The sequence below is a fragment of the Puma concolor genome, chromosome A1, assembly GCF_028749965.1.
Source record: "Puma concolor isolate L17-30 chromosome A1, mPumCon1.1.hap2, whole genome shotgun sequence".
NCBI lineage: Eukaryota > Metazoa > Chordata > Mammalia > Carnivora > Felidae > Puma > Puma concolor.
Window position 1 is genome coordinate 138790247 of NC_141667.1, and position 20103 is coordinate 138810349.

The 20103-nt window shown below is 42.6% G+C and overlaps 2 long non-coding RNA genes across 2 annotated transcripts in view; one reads left to right on the top strand and one right to left on the bottom strand.

Annotated features, from left to right (window-relative positions):
• The window catches only part of LOC147584507 (uncharacterized), a 280228-nt gene that overhangs the window by 71015 nt on the left and 189110 nt on the right, over positions 1-20103 (top strand). The gene's annotated exons all lie outside the window — the stretch shown is intronic.
• LOC147584508 (uncharacterized) lies at positions 8399-10203 on the bottom strand. The gene is made up of 2 exons (XR_015255526.1): positions 10113-10203; positions 8399-8574 (listed from the first exon to the last, which is right to left on the bottom strand). It is a non-coding gene; the product is annotated as an uncharacterized LOC147584508 (long non-coding RNA).

The window sequence follows — 20103 nt, forward strand, 5'->3', positions numbered from 1 at the left end:
TGGTCTCAGCTAGAAGCACTTATTCACAAACAGGCAGACAGATAGACACATACGTACACACACACGCCACTAAATACACACACAGCCTTTCAGGTGGACCTACTCCCTCGTCTTGCCAGGCAGGGGCTACTTCCCCATGTCGCTCCGGTGCACGTAGAAGAGAATATCGGTAGGTATTAAACTTGTGGCATCATAAGACCTTCTAGCTACTAGTAACACAGCAAGTGCCACCGGCCTTTCCACGGAGCTACATAAATGTTTTTCAAACACCTGTTTCCTCCTCCAGCTTTCTCGTTTTCATCTGTCATTGTGGTCTAATGATTTTATTATAAGGGCGAGTCTTTCTGCAGAGGTTGAGTCTAAGTTACATATAATGATATCATGGTGGGGATGGCCGAAGTGAAAGTCCTACTATAAATGCATATTTTGGGAAATAAGAAAGATTGACTATTAGCCAGCTAAGCATCGTACAAAGAGGTTAGGATGAGGACCAACAACAAGCAACCTAAGGCCAAAGAAAGAACAAGAAAGGAGATAATCCAACTCTGAACAGATCCTCTTTTCTTCGTTTATAAGGAAAGCAACAGAGGAGGTAATCGGCTGAACCCAAAGCTAGACTTCAAAATATCATTAAAACAGACATTTTGGCAAGATGGGACCGGCAATAAGAAAAGAAACAACATGAGAAATCAAAATAGGGGGAATGAAGGATTGCTAGTAGGAGACAGGAGGGAACAGTCTGAAAAATTCTCTCTTGACTGTTCCACCTCTACAGACAGGATTGTTCCAATGAACGCTAACCTCCCACTCCCTGAATTTGTCTTGGAAAAACAGCAAGCAGCTTATTAGAAAGCTGTACCCAGCTCTGCTGCTTTTTAGACAACCCAGGCTAGCACAGTAGGTGTTAACCACAGAGAACAAACTGGGGGTTGATGGGGGTTAACATGCAGGGACAAGGGAGAGGAGAAAATGGATGATGGGCATTGAGGAGGGCACTTGTTGGGAGGAGCACTGGGTGTTGTATGTAAGCGATGAATCACGGGAATCTACCCCCAAAACCAAGAGCACGCTATATATACTGTATGTTAACCAACTTGACAATAAATTATATTAAAAAAATTTTAAGTAAAGAAATAAAACAGTAAAAAAAAAAAAAGAAGTGATGCTAGGAGTGATTGATTTACTAAGACCCCATCCCAAATTCCAAACAGTATAAGTTCCTTTGCTGAAGTTATTCCTGATGAAAAAAACTCTTCTTAATCTTTACTGAAATAAGTAAAGTGTTACCCAACTTGGATAATACTTATTATGAGACCATGTAAAACATCAGTTATATTTTCGTTTCTTAATGCCATTCTTTTTGGAAAGGACAGATTTAAAAAAAAAATTTTTTTTTTTTTAAGTTTATTTTGAGAGGCAGAAAGAGTGGGACAGAGAGAGAGGGAGAGAGAGAATCTCAGGCGGGCTCTGTGTTGCCAGCACAGAGCCGGACGGGGGCTCAGACTCACGAACCGTGAGATCATGACCTGAGCTGAAACCAAGAGTCAGATGCTTAACTGACTGAGCCACCCAAGCACCCTTGGAAAGGATAGATTTTTAACCCGATAACATAATTTTCAGTTCTCAGTTACCTCTGGTGACAAGAAAGGTGGGTTTTCTAAGTGTGTGTGGGGAGATATAAAAATCTGACATAACTCAGCATTTCAGGGTTTTGTTTTGTGGGTGTACTCACCCGAGGAGGAGCAAGGTCAGTGGGTCTTCTCCAAGAATGGGAGAGATGGATGGTTTTGTCCAGGGTTTTAGTGTTTTGTTAAAGGAACACATGATTAAATATAAATCACTGAAACCCCCAGAGATTTTTTGGAATTTTATTGTCATTCTTCTTGTAATTTTATCAAAGGTGTGTCCTAAATGAATATCTCAAGTAGTAGTGACTGGAATAGAGTTCTCTGTTTTTAGGGAACAGGATTTTAGTCCCTAACATCTAAGAAGTAGGTGTACCTGCTTGCCTCTTGTGGGCAGCACAAGAGCCATATTTGAGCTCCATTTAATTGAGCCATATTTGATATATAGCATTGCATACATTTAAGGTGTACAACATGTGGAGTTGATGCCTTTATGTATTATAATGTGATTTCCCTGTGGAAGAAGGCTATCCTGCCATCTGAGAAAATGCGGATGGACCTTGAGCATAGGATGCTAAGAGAGAGAAGTCAGAAAAAGACAAGTACTGTGGGAGGCAGGGTGTGCTGGTGAGACTGGCTGCTGGTAACGTGGTCGCTGTCCATTTCAGAGGAAAACTGACCTAGTCCCATGTGTTCATTTCCTCCCATCCCGCCGCGTCATGCAGAAAGTTCCTGTCATAAAATATCTTCGTAGTAGCCATTACATGGGTTCGGTTGCATCTTATTTTCGCTTAGTGTTTCCTAGAGGGAAATTGCAAAACCTTCCAGTGTTGATTAAGTGTTGGAGATGCCTTCATCCTACCAGCAAAGCGTACACAAACCCCCTCTGAGCCCCTCCGTTGCTTTGCCTAAGGCTCATCTTTGCCACTGTGTGTTGAAGTTCATTGGCTTTGGTTTTAGAGGTATCTTAAAATCTTGTGTCCAATTCAAAGGGCCTTCACTCTTGTGCCTAATGTTTTCCACTTTACACACAGACACACACACACAACTGTTAGAATAAATGAAATAATAAACAGAAAACCATGTGACGCTTGGAGGCAGAAAGACTAGCATCAAAAGGCATTGTTGGTATTCTTTGTGGATCAGGATTCAGTGCAATTTTTTAACCTCCATGTGGCTTCTCCAGTTGAGATAACTTCAGCCTCCCACTGCTCTTTTCTGCATACCCAATTTTGCTGTTAATGGTCTCCAGCTGTAGTTGGCTTACTTTAACAATTTATTCTTGTGCTCTCATCTCTGATCTCGGAAGTAATTGCAAAGACAATGGAACTTGAGACACTGCTTAAGTGAGGAATTAATGATAAGTTTATCCCCTGGCTAAGTAGCAGGCCACCCTCCAGCCTTACCTGCTTTCATAAATTATACGAGAAAACAGAAGCATCCAAGCAAGAATTCTTGCTCATCCTTACTCTGCAAAATAGAACGTCTAGCACTTTATTAATGTTACTGAGAACACATTTGGTTATGTGCATTCCTTTGACGGTTGTACATTGAAGCTGGGCAGTGAGTGAGTATGGACGCTTACCCCAGTGGATGCACAGACGGTCTCAGATGTTTCTTTCATGTTTTAAGACTGCGCACCATTGAACATCAAGTTTTGCAAGCTTCTTTTTCTTTGCTCACTCTTGGAAAGTCATTGACTCTATGACTTGCACTTTTATGTGTTAGACAACCATTTATTGATGCTCCATCAGGGGTTAGGGACCATTTGGTGTACAAGTCCTACAGACATGAACCAGTGGCTCAAGAACCCTCCCCTGTGGTAGCTTATAATGTGAGGGCAGACAATGAACTTACCAAGTTATAAGTAAATACAGTGATTTCGGATAGCATTAAGTACCAGGGAAAAAGTAAAATGAGCTGATGTTGCAGAAGGGGACTTGGGGGGATGGGGAGGGTCTACTTTAGATTGGATGGTCAGAGGAAGTGATACCGAGAAAAAGTGACATGCGAATGAACAAAAGGAGGAAGCCAAGTGAAGATCAAGAGAGAGAATCTAGGTGTAGAAAATCTCTGTGTGCCAAGAGTTTAAAGCAAGAAAAATTGGAGTGAAAACAGAAATAGGGCTTTCGAGGCAGGATTTTTAAGTGGAGAGTAAGAGAAAATGAGGTGGAAGAAATAGTCAGGAACCGGACTGTGTCAGTCCTTGAAGCCTCGTTCAGGAGTTTTGAGTTCTACTTTAGTGGAAATGAAAAGCTATTGGAGTATTTTAAGTAGAGATGTGCTATGATCCTGAGTTAATTTGGAAAATGTAATGACTACCGAGAGACTACAGGCTGATGACAGGCTATTGAAGCAGTCTGGGCCCGAGACGATGGTGGCAACCACAGGTGGTGAGAGTACAGAAAGTGAGTGGATCTGGACCTGTTTTGGAGTCATATTTCAGAGAAGTTTCGTGTGGTTGGATGGTGGTGCCATTTGCTGAGGGGAACCCTGGGGGAGTAACAGTAACAGACAAGGGCAGGGATCAAGACTTATTTTGAACATGCCCAGTTGAGGGAACTCTTAGGCACCTGAGTGGAGAGGCCAAGTAAGCAAGCATAGAGACTGACCTGGCATATAGGAGATGAGACCCTTTTTAAGGTTTCTCTCAACTAATTCTGTGTATTTTTTCTTCACTCTGTGCCTAGCTTCCTCCATTGATACTTGGGATCCTCTTGAAAATGCCTTTTGCCCGTAAAGCTTTGTCTAGATTTAAATGGGAACACAGCTGGGCGCGACTTCAGCTCAGGTCGTGATCTCACCGCTCGCGGGTTCGAGCCCCGCGTCAGGCTCTGTGCTGACAGCTCAGACTGCTTCGGATTCTCTGTCTCCCTCTCTCTCTGCCCCTGACCCATTCGCGTTCTGTCTCTGTTTCTCTCAAAAATAAATAAACATTAAAAAAATTTTTTTTAAATAAATAAATACATAAATGGGAACAAAGTGTAAGTGGTAATTCCCTCTGAAGTCTTGATGACAGTATGGTCGCTAGTCATCCATCAGATACCAAGACAGTACGGTCTAGATACATGATAATCAGTAATTATCCACATGTCATGCCTTAAGATGGTCCAGTTGGGTATTTATATCCCACTCTGGGCATATTTCCTATTGCAGTATGTGTGTGATTCTAGTATGACTTGTGGAGACTGTGCAGTCTTGTGTGTGAGGAAGTGTAATAAATACTATTTAATACAGACAGTGATAAATGAATCTAAATAAATAGCTTACATTTTCAAAAGGGCCTTCAAAATATTGCCTTCATCAAATGTAAAATCCAGTTTGTTTTCAGTATGCTTTTACTTTGAGTCATGGGTAGTTTTTATTAAAAGTTTGTACAATAAGAAGTCTTTTATTCCCACATTTGGAGGATCAGAATTGTTTTTAGGTTACTTACTAAAACAGTTGCTTACCTACTTTATCAAGTAACGACTTATTCCAAGTCAGCAGGAGAATGAAAAGGACTGTACCACCTGTGTATTTTTATGAAGTTAAGCAAACTGATAGATTTTTTTTTCATATTTTAAATTTATTAGAGAGCAATCATTTCTCCTGGTTCTACTGGCTTGCCTCATCCTTGCTGAGTATTTCTAATGAGCATCGTATGGATTGTAATTTTGTAATGAAGAAATTAGCCAACAACATTTCACCCTAATACAAAGCACACATCACTTTTAAGCTCTCTCCTTGCCCACCTCCTTATTTGCAAGGCTAATCTAATACGGTATCCTTGAAGAATGACCAGGCGGTAAAGAATTTAGTATAAATTTCAGCTTGGGCTGTTGTTGATGTAGTAAGAACTAGCCAAGGCAAATATACACAAGTAAAACACTTCACGTACAGGAGTGTGCGTTTCCACCATGGCAGAAGATAATGCCACTCGAGAGACAGTGCTGGAGGAAGTGAAATTCAATGGAGCTGAGCCACTCGGTGAAACAAATCATTTGACTTTCAAATGAACAGTCTGGTCTCATGACTTGCAAAGAGTTGCCGAATCTTGGAAACTTTATGGAACCTAGATTTTGTAAAACCATTGTATTTAGTGCACATACTTGAAGCGATCACAAGAATACTGGACATGTCCCAGTGTCACAGTAGAAGGCACTAAATGTCAGGATGGACATTCTGAAAAAGATTTGGGGATCTGTGACCTGAAGGCAGCAGAGCATTTGCGTTAAGAGCCTGCATTTAGAGATCTGCTTTTTTAAAAATTTTTTTTAAGGTTTATTTATTTTTGAGACAGAGACAGAGCATGAATGCCGGAGGGTCAGAGAGAGGGAGACACAGAATCTGAAACAGGCTCCAGGCTCTGAGCTGTCAGCACAGAGCCCGACGCGGGGCTCAAACTCACAGACCGCGAGATCATGACCTGAACTGAAGTCTGACGCTCAACCGACTCAGCCACCCAGGTGCCCCTAGAGATCTGCTTTTAAATCTTACTGTTTTCAGGGGCGCCTGGGTGGCTCAGTCGGTTAAGCTGTTAAGCGTCTGACTTCAGCTCAGGTTATGATCTTGTGGTTCATGAGTTCGAGCTCTGTGTCAGGCGCTGTGCTGACAGCTCGGAGCCTGGAGCCTGCTTTGGATTTTGTGTCTCCCTCTCTCTCTCTGCCCCTCCCCTGCTCACTCTCGGTCTCTCTCTCTCTGTCTCTGTCTCTCAAAAATAAATAAAAGTATTTTTAAAAATTTAATCTTAATATTTTCACTTACCTGCAGACACTCGTTCTATACCCTTCACAACCTCAGTGACTCTCTCAATGCAAGGTGGAGGAAATACTAATACTTACTTCACAGATGTATATGATAGTTAAATTAGACGTTGCAATGAGTTGCCTATCACAGTGTCATGCACATAGCACTTATAAGTGTTTATTACTGTCATCATTAATTATGCTGACTGGACACTATAAGAGGTCATTTTGAGAGAGAGAGAGAGAACACGTGTGAATGAGACTGGGGGAAGGGCAGAGAGAGAGGGAGACAGAGGATCCGAAGTGAGTTCTGTTCTGAAAGCAAAGAGCCTGATGCAGGGCTCAAACTCACAAACTCTGAGATCATGACCTGAGCTGAAGTCGGACACTTAACTGACTTGAGCCATCCAGGCATCCCAGAAGAGGTCATTTTGAGAATGATCTTTTTTTTTTTTTTTTTTGGTGTTAAAAAGGTAATCTTTTATTTATTTTTTTCAATATATGAAATTTATTGTCAAATTGGTTTCCATACAACACCCAGTGCTCATCCCAAAAGGTGCCCTCCTCAATATCCATCACCCACCCTCCCCTCCCTCCCACCCCCCATCAACCCTCAGTTTGTTCTCAGTTTTTAACAGTCTCCTATGCTTTGGCTCATTTTGAGAATGATCTTAAAGCTTTTGAACTCTAAGAAAATATTTTAAAACTCTAGGTAGGAGACATTCTTTCATATACATGGTTGAAATGTTTTTGTTTTGTGTTTATTGTGGACTTGCCTCTTGAAGGTTTTCTTTGCTGCTGCCAGAGTTTGACATGTATTCAGTTAACATCCATCTGCTCTGTTTATTAAGAAAGATCAAGCATTTATGCTTAACCTGAGATAGATCATGGTAATCCAAAAAAAAAGCAGAACTGAGTTTCTTTCATGTAGGAGCTAAAAGATGCGGAAGGAAATTATTCGAGTTATATGAGAAATGCTCTAATTCAAAATAAAGTGTTAAGGCAACACAGAAAGGCCAGTGCTTGATTAATTCCACAAAGGGATGTAAAGAGAACCTTCCAAGGGAAGTGATTTTTAACCTGAATGTGGGAGTTGGCCAGGGAGACGAGAAGAAAAAGGCCATTTCTAGTAGAGAAAATATCACATCCAAAGGTGAAAATAAAAGCAAGTTAGTGGTTTGACCTAGCTAGAGTTAGGTGGGGAAGGAAGAAGGAAAACTGGAAAGTGAACAAGGACAGATCTGTGTTTTGTTCAGGAATTTCAGCTCTGTTCTGTAGCGACTGAAGATTTGAACATAGGAGAGACATGATCAGGACTGAGTCTTGGAAGAAGCATCCCGGCCCCCGAATAAAGCTCTCATAGGAGAGAAAAAAACTAACAAACATAAAGAGACTAGCAAGGGTGGAGAAGTGGTAATTCAGATAAATTTAGAGAGGAAACAGACAGGACTTAGTCATTCTTCGTTTAAAATATTTGACAGAGTGCTCGCTTCGGCAGCACATATACTAAAATATTTGACAGAAAATGGAGAGTCAGAGACCATTGCCTTCTTTGTTGGGTACAAGTCCAGCAAGTTATGGGAAAAATAACTTTATTAAAAATGGTTTTAATATCATTTCTTTAAAAGAATTTTTTTAACGTTTATTCATTTTTAAGAGAGAGAGAGCGAGAGACAGAGCACAAACAGGGGAGGGTCAGAGAGAGAGGGAGACACACAGTCTGAAAAAGGCTCCAAGGTTTGAGCTGTCAGTGCAGAGCCCAACGCGGGGCTCGAACTCAAGGACCGCGAGATCATGACCTGAGCCAAAGTCAGACACTCAACCGACTGAGCCACCCAGGCGCCCCTCTCTTACTCTGTAGACAGTAAGAATGGCAGGAAGACCCTGTTCCCCTTTGCCCAGATCCTCTTTTCATTGTAAGCATCAGCCTGAACTAATGAAACTAGGGTTTTGGTTATTATTTTCCCCCCTTTGCTCAGCCGTTTTAGCAGACACATGAGGTATGCGTTTGGGCACAAGTATAAGGAATTGAACCAACACACAAAGACAGTATCGACTTATGTACATGTTATTCACCAGTGAAGTAGGAGAAAGACACAAACCTTAACATCATGGACTCAGGGAGGTGGGGTGGAGAGTAGTGCCGGGATTCAAGCAAAGGGGAACATCGCTGGAGAAGGCTCAGGGGGAGAAGAGGCTCCGATAGCCTGTTGCATGGGATTCTGAGCAAAGAGGGAGGAGATCAGCTGAGGCTTACAGATGAAATCTGTCATTTAGATCTAACCTCCCCCCCCATCCCCCACCACAGACAACCTCCATATTTTTCTTTGCCTCGCGTCTCTTTTTCCCTGAAACAACAATCAACTTGCGACTTATCATTTCAAAAGGAATCGTACTAGAGGTTGTCTGAACCACTGGGAATTCCTGGGCTCAGCTTGCTAATTAAAGTAATCATAGGAGCGCCTGGGTGGCTCAGTCGGTTCAGCCTCTGCCTCTTGATTTTGGCTCAGGTCACGATCTCACGGTTGGTGGGATCGAGCCCTGTGTCAGGCTCTGTATTGACAACGTGGAGCCTGCTTATCATTCTCTGTCTCTGTCCCTCCCCCACTCGCCCTCCCCCATCAAAATAAAATAAACTTTAAAAAGGTAATCATAAACAATAAGTTGTAAATAGAGAAATGGATGGCATTGCCAGAAAATAAATGAAGGAACACTTTCCACTCTGTGTTGGGAGAAAGGAAATGGGTTAGGCCAAATTATTCCAGAAACTGGGACTCTTGTTCAGAACCACAAGGAGAGAATTAATGAAGCAGTTGGGAGCTGACTGAGTACGATGGAACAGGGACAGAAGTACAAAGGAACTTGGTCTAAAGGACCCCATACATGAAAAATCTTCACTGAAGAATTCCCAAAGGTTAACAGGCTGGACATAGTAGATGGTGAACACCCGCTCTAAACACTTTCCCAGAAAGTATGTGTCGCACATAGGGATGCTTTCCATCAGCCTTCTCTCAAAAGTCGCACCCTGAGCAGAACTGTCTGAGCTACAGGACATAGAATAACATTCGCTGCCTGTCTTCAATGTGAAGAAAATTCAAGCATCTCTTGACCAAGTCATCTACAATGAGAATATCAAAAGTAAACAACCCCGTCTATGTATAAATAGACATTTAAGGTCTTAAGACTCACACAAATGAAAGCATTCCTAGAAAGTGGAGAGAAAAAAAGTGCTAAAATACTAGGAGCTTATTACTTTCCAGAGTCCTACGTGGCTTCTGGGAATAAAAGCTCGAAGAACACAGCAACAAACAGTACCGTGCTTGGTAAATTTTAACTGTTACTCAGATCTGCGCTTGGCAAAAATGAAAAAAAGAAAAGGAAAACCAAAACCTTGCTTTTTCTGGGGGGCGTCTGGTTGGCTCAGCCGGTTGAGCCTCCACCTTCGGCTCAGGTCAAGATGTCGCGTTTTGTGAGTTCGAGCCCCGCGTCGGGCTCTGTGCTGACAGCTTGGAGCCTGGAGTCTGCTTCAGAGCCTGTGTCTCCCGCTCTCTGCCCCTCCCCCACTTGTGCTTGCACGCGTGCTCTCTCGTAGATAAATACACATTAAAAAATATTTACAATAAAATAAAAGGTCCCTCTGTACAGCGTGTTGGGAATGAGACAGCGTGAAGCTCTGCCTCCTCTCTCAAAGGAGGCAACAGATACTGATTTGAGCATCTGGAAATCACGCCCAGGGGAGACCATCAAAATGTTTTGTAACCTTAGACAGAGGGCAAGACGAATGCCCAAGAAAGTGCTTCTCTGGCTCGTGCAGCCTCACTCGGTGCGCGACATTGCTGACGGTGGCAAAATCTGAGGAGAAACAGAAACACGAGCTCAAGGTGGGTGAAATGAACTCTTACTTCAGTCAGCAGTACTGAAATGATTTTCATCTAAAGAAATCACCCACCCCACGACTCTTCCGATGCTTTTAAGGAAAGTCTTCGAGATGGTGTGTCTTAAGGTGAAGAAGCAGTTGGTGGCCTGTGTCCAAGTCTACAGGAAAAGTCCTCATACGCTCAAAAAGATAGACCCTGCAGAGGGAGAGTAGGTGTTCTGTGACAGTGAGCTATTCCACAATTAAATGAGCGAACCACCTGATTTTCGAGTGGATTTCAACCACTAGATCAAGGTTGATCTTACCCCTCCCGTGATAGTGACATCAGCCCAAAATTAAATGCCGCATTTCCATGAACACAGAGATTGATTTTTAAATTGCTGTCTGTATGAGATATGATTAGCACTTCTTTGCGAGCTGAGAGGCATAAACTCAGGGGCAAATTCAAGTGGAAAATGCTGTGCCATTATGGTGATTGTTGATTCGTGTCAGATGAGTGATTATAATGCCGCCCATCCCACCTAATACTGCAGACTGTCAATATGGGGTGAGCGAGTTGTCTGTGGCTCCTGGGCCAGGCTTTCGTCTGAGACACCCAGGTGGTGCTTGGCATCCATTTCACCATGAGCCTGAAATGGTCGGGCTCCTGGGTATCAGACTGGTGATAAGCCACATTGTCTCAGTGACTCAGTTACTCCCTAACTACTGGTAGACAACGTAGGGAAAACAGTGCTTATTAGTCTTCCAGTCGACCAGGCTAGCATTTCAACAGGTTTTCATTTGAGTAAATTGTCTTCGGTGTACTGAATTGTACCCTGGGAGATTGGAAATACTGAACAGAGCTTTCTCAAAATGCCTTGTTGATAATCAAGTAGGAACCGAGACATTATAAGAACGTGAATCTACCGAAGAGCAACAGAACCGAGGGGTTGCAAAGACTCAGTCCACTTGCCCCGTTTTTCCCACCTCCGGGGACCAAGCAGGGGTTCCCTCTTTGTCCATTCACTTCCTCACTTACTTGGCCTGTAGCTCTGAGGCATGTGGCTCTATAGCTAAACTCTCCAGCGTTGTGTCCTGGTACCATTTGGAGCCAAGGCAAGTATTTATCTTACCTGTGTTGTGGTTTTCAACTGTGAATAGAAATAAAAGCACATTCCTAAAAAAGTTACAGTTAAAACTAAACTCGTCAACATATGTACGGCTCTTTGAGCATGGTGTTTGATGAGTGTCACCTGTTATCGTTGATCGACAAGGATTTATTGTGCACCGATGACACACATTTCCTGACAAATAAAATTTAGTCTTTAGAAGTCCCGACGGGTCTCTGTTCCGTCGTGATATCCATACCTTCTTTCATTTAAATGTCATCGTGTTTTAAGTAAAGTTTTAAGATATGTATAATAAATGAGGTAGCCTGTCGTTGAAAGAATGTTATGTCTGATAATCATTGGGGAGGGGAAGAAAACTCAAGGTAGAATTTTATAACCGAATGAAAACTTGTCATTCTGATATTTAACAGTTCTCAGATAGTTGTGAAGTTTCCCGATAAGAGTCATATGATGGGAAGAAACAGTCCCCTTGTGTTGTTCAGTAGTCATGATCACTCTGTAGTTAAACACCCGGGGAGCCTTGAAAATGATCCTCATATAAATTTCTCTCCCTTCTATATCATAACTTACTTTTGTCCCTTTGTTATTTCTATTTTTACCTCTTTGGCCATGTGCATAGTTTTGTTACTTGAGGATCAGTTGGGATTCTTTGTGTTGCAAGGGGCAGAAAATTCAACTTCAGGAAAGAGAGTTTCCTGTCTTAGGTACATGTGAAGTTTAAGGGCAGGGTTGTTTAAGTGCCAGCTCATATAACATCACCAGGACCCAGGCTCTGTGCTTCTGTGAACTCTATTCTCTTCCATGCTGGCTTCATTCTCAGGCTTCCCATGGTGGCAAAAATGGCTGCCGGCAAATCTAGGCCCACCTCCTCCTAGATTTGGGTCTCACAAGAAAGACGGTGTACCTTTCTCCCAACAGTATCAGCAAAAGTCTCATTGGCTCTCCTTGGCTCTTTGGATCACATGTCCATTCTGAAGTAGGCTTGGTGTTGGGGAAAGTAATCCTTTGGGTGTCATGTCCTAGCCGCAGAGCTGCCCCTGGAGCTGGGTTTAAATGAATCCCACCGGAAGCATAAAGCCCAAGATAGGCGTAAGGAAAATTTACATAGAGGAAAACTAGTGGCAGCAAAAGCAACCTTGACTCACCATATCCATCCTGTAGTTCTGATCCTGCCGAAGCTCTACTGAGAGCACCCAAATCATCCTTTTTACCTCTTGCATAAAATCCAGGGTCTGTATGTGGCGTTCAAGGCTTTTGGCCATCCTAATTTGTTTCTTACCGTATTGTCTCTTGCATCATGCCCTCTAGTTTGTTTCTTTTTTTATTTTAGAGAGTGCGAGTGGGAGAGGGGCAGAGGAAGAGAGAGAGAATCTTAAGCAGGCTCCATGCTCAACACGGAGTCTAGTGCGGTGCTTGATCCCACAACCCTGGGATCGTGACCTGAGCTGGAATCAAGAGTCAGACGCTTAACCGACTGAGCCACTTGGACTCTCCAAGGCTCTAGTTTATTTTTAAAAGATTTCCATCCTTTTTTTGATTTTCGATTTCCTACCTGTCTCCCCCATTCATCTTCTTGATATCTTTTCTATTACACAATAAACTTTTCAGGTCAGAATGATTAGTAGTGTCATTTTACACAAGAGAACATTGAAATGCAAAGAGAGTTAAGGAACTTGGCCAAGGTCATGCTATCATCAGTGCTCAGGGTTGAATTTTCCTCAGGCGTTCTGGATCCATAGTCTTTCTTCCTAACTGCACTCTTTTGCCTTCGTTAAATAAGGTGGACACCTGAATGATATCATATCCTGCATCATCATCAAATACACAAAAACATGTGTTATGTCTGGGACCTTGCTTACCTTTATTTTCTTTATGAGGACACTGGTATTTCTCACTGGTGTGATACTTTGTTCCTGTCTAGGCTCCATTTTGTAAAATGTGACAGTCAAGCAGATTAGAGAGATCTGCACATGGGGTTTGAAAAATTAAGATGTGGTCAATATTTTTAAATGTCCCCATCTCATCATTGTGAGTTTAAAGGTAAAAAATACCGTAGGGGTGCCTGGGTGGCTCCGTCAGTCGAGCGTCCAATTTGGGCTCAGGTCATGGTCTTGAGGTTTGTGAGTTCGAGCCTTGCATCGGGCTCTGTGCTGACAGCTCAGAGCCTGGAGCCTGCTTCAGATTCTGTGTCTCCCCCTCTCTCTCTACCCATCCCTTGCTCATGCTCTGTCTCTCTCTGTCTCTCAATAATAAATAAATGTTAAAAAAATTTAAAAAATATTGTATAAACATTATTCACCATCAAATATTAGATGTCTACAGAAGAACAAAACACAGTCCACAGTCTGAAAGGCTTGTTGTCCAGTTAAGAAGACAGAATTATATACAAATTCAACATCCTGATTTAGGGTCATTCTTAAAGGTTGACAAAGGTAGTTGGTTTTACTCCTTAACTACCTTCTTGGTATTTGGGGAGGGATAGGTTTCCAGCAATAATAACCAAGATTTAAGATGCTTTTACTATTGTGAATGAATGAATAATTATTATAAACATTGGAGCACCTGGGTGGTTCAGTTGATTAAGTGTCTGACTCTTGATTTTGGCTCCAGTCATGATCTCATGGTTCGTGAGATCAAGCCCTGTGTCGGGTTCTGTGCTGATAGTGGGTAATCTGCCTGGGATTCTTTCTCTCTCCCTCTCTCTCTGCCCCTCCCCCAGTTGCGGGCACTTGCGCTCTCTCTCTTGCTCTCGAAAAATACACTTTAAAAAATTACTGTAAACGTAAACTTAACGTTTAGTCATTTTCCATTCAACAACAATATCAGGCACAGTGCTAGGCATTGGATATCAAAGGATGAACTCAGTTGATGTGCTCGTTGCTTTCATGGCACCTGCCTCTTAGGAGGAGGCCGTTAAGTGAGAACATAGCTGAATTTGTAACTGAACATTCTGTAGGAACTGCCTTGAAGGAGGACTGATAGAGAGTGCCACAGGGTCCATCAATATGTGGGGTCCTCGGTTTCCCAAGAATCACGTGTTAATCTGTGACCTAAAGAATGAGTAGAAAGAAGCCAGTCGAGGATGGAGGGAAACAGTTCCACTTAAAGGACACAGGTGTGTGGAAAAGATGTTGATGCAATAAAGAGCCTTCAAGGAAGGCCAGGATCTGTGGAGCAAGGTCGGTGTCAGATGAGTAGCTGGAAAAGAAGGTAGAGGAAGAGGAAGAATATGAAATACAGGGTCTTGCAGCCATGAGAAGCATGGATTTTTTTTGTTTGTTTGTTAAGGGAGAGAGAGAGAGAGAGAGCACGAGCCAGAGAGAGAGGCAGTGAGAGAGAGAATCTGAAGCAGGCTCCACGCTCAGCACATAGCCCAACACAGGGCTCAGTCTCATCACCCTGGGATCACAACCTGAGCCAAAATCAAAAGTCAGATGCTCAGTCGACCGTGTCGCCCAAGTGCCCCGAGAAGCATGGATTTTTAAGTCCAGTGGGAAGCCATAGACAATTTGAAGCAGGCATGCATATTGAGATTTTAACAAGATGATTCTGGATGCCAGGCAAAGGTGGCAAGCCTCCTGTCAAGAGGGAGTTGTCTAGTGGAGGGCTAGAAGGTAGAGGTGGACATGACTAGAGGTGGACATATTTGAGAACCATTTGAGAGGTAGTATCTAGAGTGATGTCTAATTTCTTTACTAGGAAGTTTGAGAGACCATTTACTAAAAATCATGTCTTAAAGTAGTCACATCTTTTTTTTTTTAATAACATTTATTTAATTTGAGAGAGCGAGTGCGTGGGGGAGTGACAGAGAGGGAGAGAGAGAGAATCCTAAGCAGGCTCTGCATTGTCAGTGTGGAGCCTGACACGGGGCTCAAACTCCGAAACCGTGAGATCATGACCTAAGCTGAAATCCAGAGTCAGACCCTTAACTAACTAAGCCACCCAGGGGCCCCAAGTCGAAAGATCCTTAATGAGTGGGGCAGGTAGTCAGATCCAAAGTGCATTCATTTCCGAATGAATGTTCTATACTGGATTCCCCTTCTAGTTTTGAATAAAGACCACATGCAAGAACTTGTTCTCTGGCTCCTGGAGTGGAATAGAATCTTTCCCAAACTGATCCTTTCCTGCCTCCACATTGTTTTCCTTATAATTTCCGGCTGAGAACCAGCTGGAGAAACAGATGCTATCTGTACTGAGAGGTTTCTCTTGAAAGTCATGACATTTACTGACAGTCCGCATATTAGAGTGGTCCACGGTGTTCCCATCTGCGGGCTTCCCCCAGAAGCAGCTGTCCCTAGGCTTCTTCCAGAAAGGTTAGTTCTTTGCTCTTAGGCCCTCTGTGTTTTATCTGGCTAGTCTGTCCCTGCCCAGTGGGAACAGGTATGTGAAACTCATGTTTCAGCACGATTCTGAACTTGTAACCACACTTTGTTTGCACAAAAGACTGATAACCTTTCCTCATTTCCCTCATTCTAAAGATAAACCCTTGTGGATTTATGTTGTTATGTCTGAGAAATTCTGATTTCATTTTAAGGAGGTATTGTGGTGGTTAGGACTCTGAAATAGCATCTTCTTTTGTAACTGGCTCTGACTTTATAAGAGTATAACATTGTCAGAGAACGATTAATAATCCCAATATTGTGAAGTTTTAATTCTCTCTCATATACACTGTTATGTTCTTGACTATCTCCATAATAATTAATGGGAGACATTGGTATTACTAATTTTATGAGACATTTGAGACTCACAGGGTCTAAGTGAACTGTCCAGTGTTATGCAACTATAAAATGTTGTCTCAGGTTTTAAATTCACCCCCAACTCCAATGTCCTTATTTTTTGTTTTGTCACAATAACTCATTTGCTGTAAGGGGTGAAGACGTTTTTATTACAAGGTAATCTACATTCTATTTGGATGTCAAGTTTTTTTTTTTTTTTTTTAATCAAGGCCTCCAGAAGTATTCATAGCAATTGCTGTAATGGTTCTAGAACATTCAGAACATTGGACACAACCTCGTAATGCCTAGAAGGGTTAGTTCATTTTGAACCAAGAAAAACTCACTTCCACAAGCAGCATTCTTGACTCTTCAGATAATTACAAATTTGTTTCTTATTATAAAAAAAAATAGGAAAAGAATGTAGGCTGTGTACTCCAGCAAACAAAATTGGAGTACAAGCTTTACAGCCAGTAGGTGAAATATTTTCATGTAGCAAAGGCCACACTTCCCTTACCACATGTCACAGCCGCTACCTCAACTCACGGGAAACAGTAACCATTAGGACAGCCTCTGCTGTAGAATGCAGAACATTGCTCCAGGGAAATCTCACCAACCCTCTTCCAGAAGTCTAAATTTTATTTTTGCTTTCCATGTTTTGAAAGCATGCCATATGAAAACACATAAACTCTTTGGAAATAAAGCCACGTTTTGTAGCACCTCCGTACATTTATGTTGTTATTGCAATGCTCGAAAATTATTTTAATGTTACAATTCGAGTAACGGAAATGTGGAGATGAGAGTCTGACTGGGATTGTAGAGATGACGTCATCTCCCTGAGGAAGAAGGCCGTGCTAGAAGTTGAGTCCAGGAATGCTGAGCTCCACTCGAGTAGCCAGAAGGATGAGAGTGGGTGGCAACGATGAATATATTAATACAGGTAAAGTCGATGTTAGTTCCTCAACTAGCAAATGGACATACCTGCGTGATCTCTTAACATCATTAATTACTTCTAAAGATTTTATATATAATCCACTTGGGACCCCCCCCCCCCAAAGTGTCCATATTAGATTGAGAGGAGATATGTTTAGAACAACCAGAACTATTTCAGGAGAGTTCACCATAGGCCACGGTCAAGCATAATACTCTTTTTCTTAAATGTTTATTTTTGAGAGAAAGAGAGAGGGAATGCGAGTGGGGGGAGGGGCAGAGGGAGAGGGAGGCAGAGAATTCCAAGCAGGCTCCATGACATCAGTGCATAACTCACAAACCGCAAGATGATGACCTGAGCTGAAATCAAGAGTCTGACGCTTAACCAGCTGCATCACCCAGGTCCCTCTCAAGCATAATAGTCTAATGAAGCCTGTTCGTTACCACCTTTTGTGATGGTTACTTTTTGGGTGGCTGGGCTCCAATAGTCATTTATGTAATCTAACACTAATGTAGGTTTTTCATGAAGGTATTTTGTGCATTAGGTTAACATCTACCTACCTACCTACCTACTTGTCTACTTATCTATCCTTCTCTTTCCCTGGAAACCTTAATTTATAAAGATTTTGGTACTAAGAGTGGTTCTAGAAGGACAGAATGTTGTCAAAGAGGAATTTTCTGAAATAGATCTTGAGTGTCTGGAATTGCTTTTCTAATGTGATTAGCTTTGAAGACAGTAATGACTGTATCCAGTGGCAGAGAGGACCCTGATGGTCCATGGTTTCATATGGAAATAGCGGTACACAAAATATCACCATTAGCTACTCCTGATCAAACATAAAAGACAAGGCTCCAGGCGGCTGTCCATCTCCTCAGGACCTATCCCTACTACCCCCCCCCCCCACACCTGCCTTTAGACCTATAATTGGACTCAAGTCCCAGGAGGTTCCAAAGGGTGAGATACTCCATACTCAAAAAAAAAAAACAAAAAACGTGTTTACAATATGGAGGCAGAAGGCTGGGGAATATATGGGGGAATGGACACGAAGGGTGTGCAGTAATAGTGGAAGGAATGTAAAGTTGGACAAGGCTGACTTGATGGCTGTGGGAGCACTAGGCAGAGATCTTGAATTTAGTGATGCAGCTTGGGACTGTGGCATTAGCATTCTGATAGTTTGGTTGGTGGGCTGGCTGAAACTTGGCACCGAAAGTTTGGTACACTGTAGAGGAAGGGATTCAGGGGCTTAGGAAGATTGACTTTTAGAGTGGATTTACCATTTAATACCTGCTCACTCACTATGGAAGGGTTCAGAGGATGCACCTTTCACTACATCTGTGAGAAAGACACTGTGAAGGGAGCCCAGTATCCTTGAAGTGCTCCTTGATCGCTCTTCTTGTAAATTATAGTGGGAACTGCTACATCTGATTGAGGGAACCTAAATGCAGTGGGGTTAACTGTATCCCTGGGTGGTGGGGCCGAGTGGCAACAGTTGAGAGCCGGAGGCAAGGTGGACATAGGTTCTGTAAAGGACAGCAGAGTCAGACAACAGTGAGAATAGTCTGACCGATAAAGACCTGTAACATCGGCTAGTTGATCATGGTGTTCGTAGAAGTGAAACCCATAGCAAGCCTGCTAAGTCCTTACTTGATTTCTATCAGTGGAACAGTTCTAGGTCAAGGCAACAAAAGTCTAACTTGAATCACAAAAACAGAGTCAGGGCTCCTTAACCAGTCCACCCACTTGAAACAGTTCTCAGACCCAGAACCTCTTGAATACAGGAGGGGGTGGGTCCCCTTGAGGAGGGACCATAACGTGCTATCAAAATGATACCGTTAATCTTTATCCCAGCCCTCGCAAAGGGACCGGCAGCCTTTGACGAGTGACTGCGTACTGGGGGAAAGGGATCGATCAGGCCTTTTCCCTGTGCTGCTAGATAGGGGCTCTGAGCTGACACTAATCCCAGGAGACCAAAACTGTCCCTCTGGTCTGCCAGTCAGAGTAAGGGTTTATGGAGGGCCAGTGCTCAGGAGTGTTTTAGCTTGGGTCTGTCTCCCAGAGGATCCAGTGGGTCCCGAAGCCCATCTTGATGCCTTCTAGAAGGCATAATTGGAAAAGATGTATTTAGCAATAGGCAGAATCCCCACATTGGCTCCTTAACCTGTCAGATGAGGGCTGTTAGGGTAGTGGAGGCCAAGTGTAGGTCATTTAAATTAATTGTTTAATTTACATTTACACTTATAGATTACTTTTATGAAGGTGAGAGCAGTGTATTGTTCTGTCAGTGAAGTATATATCCCCGTGTCCTTACCAGCGCTGGATGTTAGTTTTCAATGTTATGTATAAAAAAAGAGATCGTGTTTGTATTATATTTTGAATGTCCTTGGTGCCAACACGATTGACCACATTTCCATGTGGTTAAGAGCCAGTTGATAATTCTTTTTGTATCACTTGTTTCTTCTTTTCCTGTGCCCATTTTTTTTTTTGCATAGTTCTACTTGCCTTTTTGTACAAAAGCAATCTCCAAGAGACTTTGGTCTTTGTTGAATATGGCCCTTCAGTCTACATAATGTATCCGTAAGCATGAAGAAATCAGGTCAGTGTTTATGTAGATCATTGCAGTCTAATTGCACTGACAACATACCCCCCCCCCCTCCGCGGCCCGGTGAGAAACAAAAGGACCAGCAGGAAGGTGACGATGTAGACCTTGAAATTTCTGTTGGTGGCACGGCAACTAAAGAAATTCTCAAGAAAAATCATCTCGTCAACTTCCTCAAACCAGAAATGTATTTAGCCTGCAATATAGATCTAATGCCCAGCTTGCAGAATTGCAGAATTTTCCAATTTGGTCTTGCTCCAGGTTAAAAAACATACCAGCTGAAAAATGTGAATTGGAATCATTTGCCATCCGTTCGTAATGTAATGACTGATTTCCCACTCCAGATTCAGTGAGCTGCAGGCGGTGGGTTTGAACCGAGTCCAGGTGGAAGGGGGCCAGACATATTAAATTTAAGGCGTCTATTGCACAACTCCCTGCAGAAATTGTGCAAATAATGTAGCTGAAGTGCTCTCTGCATGCTGTGTAACCCAGCTCTTTGGCAACCTGATTAATTCCTTGCCCTTTT